The sequence below is a fragment of the Lithobates pipiens genome, unplaced genomic scaffold (genome assembly GCF_037356315.1).
Source record: "Lithobates pipiens isolate NorthernLeopardFrog02 unplaced genomic scaffold, aLitPip1_a1.2 Scaffold_37, whole genome shotgun sequence".
Taxonomy (NCBI): domain Eukaryota; kingdom Metazoa; phylum Chordata; class Amphibia; order Anura; family Ranidae; genus Lithobates; species Lithobates pipiens.
The window spans coordinates 18,819,471-18,829,226 of record NW_027507825.1 but is presented as its reverse complement, the minus strand read 5'-3'; positions in this window follow the sequence as shown (position 1 = coordinate 18,829,226).

Sequence of the window (9,756 nt, the reverse complement as noted above, 5' to 3'; positions counted from 1 at the left end):
GGATAATACACCATGTCACAAAGCTCCAATCATCTCACCACTGGACAATGAGGTCCCTGTCCTCCAATGGCCTCCACACTCACCACATCTCATCCAATAGAGTGCCTTTGGGATGTGGTGGAACGGGAGATTGGCATCATGGATGTGCAGCCAACAAATCTGCAGCAACTGCGTAATGTTATCATGTCACAACGTTTCCAACACCTTGTGGAATCTACACCACCGAGAATGAAGGCAAAAGGAGGTCCAACCTGGTACTAGCAAGGTGTACCTAATAAAGTGGCCACTGAGTGTATGTGTGTGTATATATATATATATATATGTGTGCTCTTTCTATGTCACTCTCCAACATAAGTCCTCTTCATAATCATAGGGTGTGTAAGCCTTTCCCTGGATCCAGGGGGGGCACCGAGCGTTATCGGCATGCTTGGTTAGGTGATTATAATCGCACATGTCATGACTGGAGCAGATCATCGGATCCAAGACACCGGCAGAGGAGACTCGCCGTCTTATTGTATTATTACCTTACACAAAGCTGAGGATTTTATTTACGGGGAAACAAAGGATCAGTACCCGGCGGAGCCGCTATTAGGATATTATGACAGGTGGAGAGATGAAACAGATTGGTGAGATCAAAGATCTGGAGTCGTACTGGAGAGGTGACAGTCTAATGACTAAATTACAGGTTACTAAAGAGGAGGAGCTTACAAATACTTTGAGAGCAAAAGTGTTCACCGGCTCAAATTCCCAGTAATACCGAGCAAATCCTAATCCTCCTTGTTGTATAATCCTAGTTACTCCGGGTTACCGCAGTGCCAACAGTTTAAAAGCAATGTTATCCTATCCAGACTCTTCTATTAGTTCCCGTCCGTGTGCAACATTCTTCTCACTGATCACCAATGTAAGGAACATTCTTCTCACTGATCATCAATGTAAGGAACATTCTTCTCACTGATCACCAATGTAAGGAACATTCTTCTCACTGATCACCAATGTAAGGAACATTCTTCTCACTGATCACCAATGTAAGGAACATTCTTCTCACTGATCACCAATGTAAGGAACATTCTTCTCACTGATCACCAATGTAAGGAACATTCTTCTCACTGATCACCAATGTAAGGAACATTCTTCTCACTGATCACCAATGTAAGGAGCATTCTTCTCACTGATCACCAATGTAAGGGACATTCTTCTCACTGATCACCAATGTAAGGGACATTCTTCTCACTGATCACCAATGTAAGGGACATTCTTCCCACTGATCACCAATGTAAGGAACATTCTTCTCACTGATCACCAATGTAAGGAACATTCTTCTCACTGATCACCAATGTAAGGAACATTCTTCTCACTGATCACCAATGTAAGGGACATTCTTCCCACTGATCACCAATGTAAGGAACATTCTTCTCACTGATCACCAATGTAAGGGACATTCTTCCCACTGATCACCAATGTAAGGGACATTCTTCCCACTGATCACCAATGTAAGGGACATTCTTCCCACTGATCACCAATGTAAGGGACATTCTTCCCACTGATCACCAATGTAAGGGACATTCTTCCCACTGATCACCAATGTAAGGGACATTCTTCCCACTGATCACCAATGTAAGGAACATTCTTCCCACTGATCACCAATGTAAGGAACATTCTTCCCACTGATCACCAATGTAAGGAACATTCTTCCCACTGATCACCAATGTAAGGAACATTCTTCCCACTGATCACCAATGTAAGGAACATTCTTCCCACTGATCACCAATGTAAGGAACATTCTTCCCACTGATCACCAATGTAAGGAACATTCTTCCCACTGATCACCAATGTAAGGAACATTCTTCCCACTGATCACCAATGTAAGGAACATTCTTCCCACTGATCACCAATGTAAGGAACATTCTTCCCACTGATCACCAATGTAAGGAACATTCTTCCCACTGATCACCAATGTAAGGGACATTCTTCTCACTGATCACCAATGTAAGAGACATTCTTCTCACTGATCACCAATGTAAGGGACATTCTTCCCACTGATCACCAATGTAAGGAACATTCTTCCCACTGATCACCAATGTAAGGAACATTCTTCTCACTGATCACCAATGTAAGGAACATTCTTCTCACTGATCACCAATGTAAGGAACATTCTTCTCACTGATCACCAATGTAAGGAACATTCTTCTCACTGATCACCAATGTAAGGAACATTCTTCCCACTGATCACCAATGTAAGGGACGTTCTTCCCACTGATCACCAAAGTAAGGAACGTTCTTCTCACTGATCACCAATGTAAGGGACGTTCTTCCCACTGATCACCAATGTAAGGGACATTCTTCCCACTGATCACCAATGTAAGGGACATTCTTCTCACTGATCACCAATGTAAGGGACGATCTTTCTCACTGATCACCAATGTAAGGAACGTTCTTCTCACTGATCACCAATGTAAGGAACGTTCTTCCCACTGATCACCAATGTAAGGAACATTCTTCCCACTGATCACCAATGTAAGGAACATTCTTCCCACTGATCACCAATGTAAGGAACATTCTTCCCACTGATCACCAATGTAAGGAACATTCTTCCCACTGATCACCAATGTAAGGGACATTCTTCTCACTGATCACCAATGTAAGAAACATTCTTCTCACTGATCACCAATGTAAGGGACATTCTTCCCACTGATCACCAATGTAAGGAACATTCTTCCCACTGATCACCAATGTAAGGAACATTCTTCCCACTGATCACCAATGTAAGGAACATTCTTCCCACTGATCACCAATGTAAGGAACATTCTTCCCACTGATCACCAATGTAAGGAACATTCTTCCCACTGATCACCAATGTAAGGGACATTCTTCTCACTGATCACCAATGTAAGAAACATTCTTCTCACTGATCACCAATGTAAGGGACATTCTTCCCACTGATCACCAATGTAAGGAACATTCTTCCCACTGATCACCAATGTAAGGAACATTCTTCTCACTGATCACCAATGTAAGAAACATTCTTCTCACTGATCACCAATGTAAGGGACATTCTTCTCACTGATCACCAATGTAAGGAACATTCTTCTCACTGATCACCAATGTAAGGGACATTCTTCTCACTGATCACCAATGTAAGAAACATTCTTCTCACTGATCACCAATGTAAGGGACATTCTTCTCACTGATCACCAATGTAAGGAACATTCTTCTCACTGATCACCAATGTAAGGAACATTCTTCCCACTGATCACCAATGTAAGGAACATTCTTCTCACTGATCACCAATGTAAGAAACATTCTTCTCACTGATCACCAATGTAAGGGACATTCTTCTCACTGATCACCAATGTAAGGGACGTTCTTCTCACTGATCACCAATGTAAGGAACATTCTTCCCACTGATCACCAATGTAAGGAACATTCTTCCCACTGATCACCAATGTAAGGAACATTCTTCCCACTGATCACCAATGTAAGGAACATTCTTCCCACTGATCACCAATGTAAGGAACATTCTTCCCACTGATCACCAATGTAAGGGACATTCTTCCCACTGATCACCAATGTAAGGGACATTCTTCTCACTGATCACCAATGTAAGGGACGATCTTTCTCACTGATCACCAATGTAAGGAACATTCTTCTCACTGATCACCAATGTAAGGAACGTTCTTCTCACTGATCACCAATGTAAGGAACATTCTTCCCACTGATCACCAATGTAAGGAACATTCTTCCCACTGATCACCAATGTAAGGAACATTCTTCCCACTGATCACCAATGTAAGGGACATTCTTCTCACTGATCACCAATGTAAGAAACATTCTTCTCACTGATCACCAATGTAAGGAACATTCTTCCCACTGATCACCAATGTAAGGAACATTCTTCCCACTGATCACCAATGTAAGGAACATTCTTCTCACTGATCACCAATGTAAGAAACATTCTTCTCACTGATCACCAATGTAAGGGACATTCTTCTCACTGATCACCAATGTAAGGAACATTCTTCCCACTGATCACCAATGTAAGGAACATTCTTCTCACTGATCACCAATGTAAGAAACATTCTTCTCACTGATCACCAATGTAAGGGACATTCTTCTCACTGATCACCAATGTAAGGAACATTCTTCTCACTGATCACCAATGTAAGGAACATTCTTCCCACTGATCACCAATGTAAGGAACATTCTTCCCACTGATCACCAATGTAAGGAACATTCTTCCCACTGATCACCAATGTAAGGAACATTCTTCCCACTGATCACCAATGTAAGGAACATTCTTCCCACTGATCACCAATGTAAGGGACATTCTTCTCACTGATCACCAATGTAAGGGACGATCTTTCTCACTGATCACCAATGTAAGGAACATTCTTCTCACTGATCACCAATGTAAGGAACGTTCTTCTCACTGATCACCAATGTAAGGAACATTCTTCCCACTGATCACCAATGTAAGGAACATTCTTCCCACTGATCACCAATGTAAGGTACATTCTTCTCACTGATCACCAATGTAAGGAACATTCTTCCCACTGATCACCAATGTAAGGGACATTCTTCTCACTGATCACCAATGTAAGGGACATTCTTCTCACTGATCACCAATGTAAGAAACATTCTTCTCACTGATCACCAATGTAAGGGACATTCTTCTCACTGATCACCAATGTAAGGAACATTCTTCTCACTGATCACCAATGTAAGGTACATTCTTCTCACTGATCACCAATGTAAGGAACATTCTTCCCACTGATCACCAATGTAAGGGACATTCTTCTCACTGATCACCAATGTAAGGGACATTCTTCTCACTGATCACCAATGTAAGAAACATTCTTCTCACTGATCACCAATGTAAGGGACATTCTTCTCACTGATCACCAATGTAAGGAACATTCTTCTCACTGATCACCAATGTAAGGAGCATTCTTCTCACTGATCACCAATGTAAGGGACATTCTTCTCACTGATCACCAATGTAAGAAACATTCTTCTCACTGATCACCAATGTAAGGGACATTCTTCTCACTGATCACCAATGTAAGGAACATTCTTCTCACTGATCACCAATGTAAGGAGCATTCTTCTCACTGATCACCAATGTAAGGGACATTCTTCTCACTGATCACCAATGTAAGGGACATTCTTCTCACTGATCACCAATGTAAGGAACATTCTTCTCACTGCTAACCAATGTAAGGACCATTCTTCTCACTGATCACCAATGTAAGGAACATTCTTCTCACTGATCACCAATGTAAGGAGCATTCTTCTCACTGATCACCAATGTAAGGGACATTCTTCTCACTGATCACCAATGTAAGGGACATTCTTCTCACTGATCACCAATGTAAGGGACATTCTTCTCACTGCTAACCAATGTAAGGATCATTCTTCTCACTGATCACCAATGTAAGGAACATTCTTCTCACTGATCACCAATGTAAGGAACATTCTTCTCACTGATCACCAATGTAAGGAACATTCTTCTCACCGATCACCAATGTAAGAAACATTCTTCTCACTGATCACCAATGTAAGGAGCATTCTTCTCACCGATCACCAATGTAAGGAACATTCTTCTCACCGATCACCAATGTAAGGAACATTCTTCCCACTGATCACCAATGTAAGGGACATTCTTCCCACTGATCACCAATGTAAGGAACATTCTTCTCACTGATCACCAATGTAAGGAACATTCTTCCCACTGATCACCAATGTAAGGAACATTCTTCTCACTGATCACCAATGTAAGAAACATTCTTCCCACTGATCACCAATGTGAGGAACATTCTTCCCACTGATCACCAATGTAAGGGACATTCTTCTCACTGATCACCAATGTAAGGAACATTCTTCTCACTGACCACCAATGGCATGATTTCATAGCTGCTATAAATGTGTGTCTTTTCTATGTGCCTGGAGTTCAGCTTTAAGGCAGTCTAGGATATTACAGAACAACTCTTTTAACTGGTAATTTATTTTTTAATGATAAAACAAAGTGTGGGATAAAGGGCAGTGGTGTCAGTCGACTAACTGCTATAGTGACAGATTCACGTCAAGCAATATAAATTGATAGAATCCTGTAGGTGTTTATAATTCTTTACCAGTAATAGGGGACATTTCACTGTCACACGTCCCTCTCCATAACAAGAGACAGAACAAGGTCACAGTCAGTGCAGATGGTTTTTAGAAAGACATGACTGCCATCTAGTGGCATGATTCCGTTATGTTTAGCCGTTAAATTGCCAAGTTCACTTTTTTTTTCACAAACTGAGCACTATGCATAGTTGGGAATTAAGAGACTTCTGTCACATTTAATGGTCATTTTATTCTTTTAGGTTTGTTCTTTATACCATTTATATTGTTTCACACATAAATGGACTTGGAAAAAATAATTTAAAAAAAATTTAAAAAAAGTCAGCGCTGTGAAAGAGTATCTAGTATCTGTTTAGTGAGCTTTGTGCAACTTAGAAACAGCAGCTGAAGGAGTAATAATTTGTATTCATTATAATTGGTATAGCATAAAAGTGCCATTTAATTCATTTTTAATATTCAAAGCTTCCATTCATGTCATCACGCTTTACTTTGCTGAAGAACTACCTGAGCACGGGTGGATGATTTACGTAGCAATTACCCGCTTTGAATCCATCTGCCCTTAGCTCAGGCGGGCAAGGAGGGTGTGCTTAGCCGAGTAAGCCCCTCCTCCCCTCCTGAAGACTCCTGGGATGTATGACATCATTTGCCAAGGACAGGAAACCAGGAAGTAAAATAAATGTAAAAAAAAAAAAGAATTGTAAAAGTAAATAAAATATGCCTTTCTGTCTACACTATATTGTGCAAACTATTGGGACACCTGCCTTTACACACACTTCAACATTAATTGGCATCCCAGTCTTAGTCTGTAGGGTTCAATATTGAGTTGGCTCCGCCCTTTGCAGCTATAACAGCCTCAACCCTTCTGGGAAGGCCGTCCACAAGGTTTAGGAGATGCGTCTATGGGAATGCTTGACCATTCTTCCAGAAGCTCATTTGTGAAGTCAGGCACTGATGTGGGACGAGAAGGCCTGGCTTGCAGTCTCTGCTTTAATTCATCCCACAGGTGTTCTATCGGGGGTGGAGGTCAGGACTCTGTGCAGGCCAGTCAAGTTCTTCCACCCCAAACCTTGCTTTGTGCACTGGTGCGCAGTCATGTTGGATCATCCTTGTTGTGTTGAGGTCACTTGCTAACGGTTGCAGCTTTTTCACGTCTGTTTTTCGGGCGATTTATTATTCTTTGGTATTTATTGTGTACAATCGTTTTGGTCGGTTGTGAGGTCCATAGCAGCGCACGAGTACTTCATATTTCATTTATAGTATATTTACTAATGCTAGCAGCACAAGGATACAAAATAGTGAATGTTAATTGAGAGAGAGAGAGAATGTCAGCTTTATTTCTGATGTCAGGACCTCCTACAAAGCCAGATGAGGAAATAGCAGAACACGGAAACGTGAAAGCAAAACAAAAAAAGGTTTATTAATTGCATTTCAGCCTGTTACAAAAATACAAAAGATTTTCGGTTGAACTATCTTACACGGTGTGTACAGATTTTCTGATAAACTAAAAAACATTAAATATTCCCATTAACACAGACAAGCTGTCGTACATCCTACTCCATGGGGCGCCCCAGAGCACCCCTCCCCCACCCCACAATATATTTCACCCCATTGTTACTACACAGCCAATACAAACACATCAACTCCGGGAGGGCAATGACGTCCCTACCAATAAATGTCCTCAGCACTTTGCGTCTCCACAACCTCCGACAAAGCCATTGTGTGGTTGGTTCCCCCCGGTTTATGATGGAGGGGGAGGGAGGAGGAGGCTTTTTAAAAGTCACATGTAATGGGATTGGGAAATGTAGGGGGGGGGGGATTTCAGTGGTCCTCAAGAGACCACGTGATCCAATAGGACAGCAGCCACTTATGGGCTCATTCACATTATGGTAACTGCAACAAACCTTAAAGTGGTTGTAAACCTCAGACATGAAATGTGAACAAAGCATATCCCTCTATAGTGTGTACTTGTCTCAATCCAGAGCACCAAGTGTCATTTCTGCCTGCTGCTTCATTCCTCTGCTATCAGCTTGGGTCACTTCTGACAAGTTCTTCCTGACACCATGAGAAAAACCGTGACAGGGGAGGGAGCTCTATCTGATTGAAAGCATCAGCACTGTTCCTGTGAGTTTTGTGGCGGGGGGGGGGGGGGGGGGGTGTAGTCTCTTCCCTCCAATTAGGTCTCAGCCCTGTTTTCTGAACGCTCAGACCAGCTTTATAAATTCTGGACCTTAAACAGATGTACAGAAGAAAAGGCTGCAGATAAACAAGTACAACTTATATACAAGGATTTTGCTTCTCTGTGTATCGCCTGAGGCAGATGACTTCACTGGGTATATGTAAAGGGATTACTACCACCTTAAAAGTAGAGTTCCACCTTAATTTGCATCTACGGCCGCATTTCTCGCCATTTATTTTTGGACAGTGACTTTTTTTTATTTTACATGTCACCTCTGGTTCTTGGGCATAAAATACATACATTTAGGTTTTTTCTTTTTGAAGCTATATATATATATATTTTTTTTTTTTTTTTTGCTTTTAAAAGGTAAATGAAAGATCTGAGGTCTTTTTGACCCTAGATCTCTCAATAAAGAGGACCTGTCACGCTTATTATTACAAGGGATATTTACATTCTGCTGCCCGGATGCTTCCAACGCACCCCGCTATGTATCCCGGGTTCCGCTTGCCCATATCCAGGCTCAGGACTGGCATAGCGGGTGCCAACAGGTAGAGGTGACTTTCGTGTTAGCAACAAGAAGGGGAGGAGAGCAGACGTGTGTCGGCTACCCTCCCCTTGTTGTTGCTAAGGCGAAAGTGATGTGTATGACGTCATTTCCGGGTCTCCGCTGACCGTTTTCCCAGCCAAAGAATGTAATGCGATGTGCATTGCATTGCATCCAGCGGAGCACAGGGGAGACATCCCTGGATGTCTCATTAACCACTTCCCGACCGGCGCACGTCGACGTACGTCGGCAGAATGTCACGGACAGGCAAATGGGCGTACAGGTACGTCCCTTTAAATTCGCTGCCGTGCCAATCACGCGCGCCAGCCAGGACCTCCGTGAGTTCGATCGCGGGTCCAGCGGACTCAATCGCCGCGGGGATACCCGCGATCGTCTTACGGGGAGATGCTAAAGTAAACAAGCATCTCCCTGCCTGTTCTGCCTAGCAACAGTGACCCTGTTCTCTGCTCCCTGTGATTGGAGCAGAGATCAGTGATCTGTAAAACACAGCCACGCCCCCCCCCCCCAGTTAGCAACATGCCCGTAGGACACACTTAACCCCTACACTGCCACCTAGTGGTTAACCCCCTCCACTGCCAGTGTCATTTACACAGGAATCAGTGCATTTGTATAGCACTGATTGCTGTATAAATGACAATGGTCCCAAAAATGTGTAAAAAATGTCTGATGTGTCCGCCATAATGTCGCAGTCACAATAAAAAAAAAAAAAAAAAAAAAAAAATCGCTGATCGCCACCATTACTAGTAAAAAAAAAATAAAAACAAAAACAAAAAAAAATTATAAAAATGCCATAAAACTATCCCCTATTAATTTTGTGCAAACCAATCAATAATCGCTTATTGAGATTTTTTTTACCAAAAATATGTAGAAGAATACGTATCGGCCTAAACTGAGG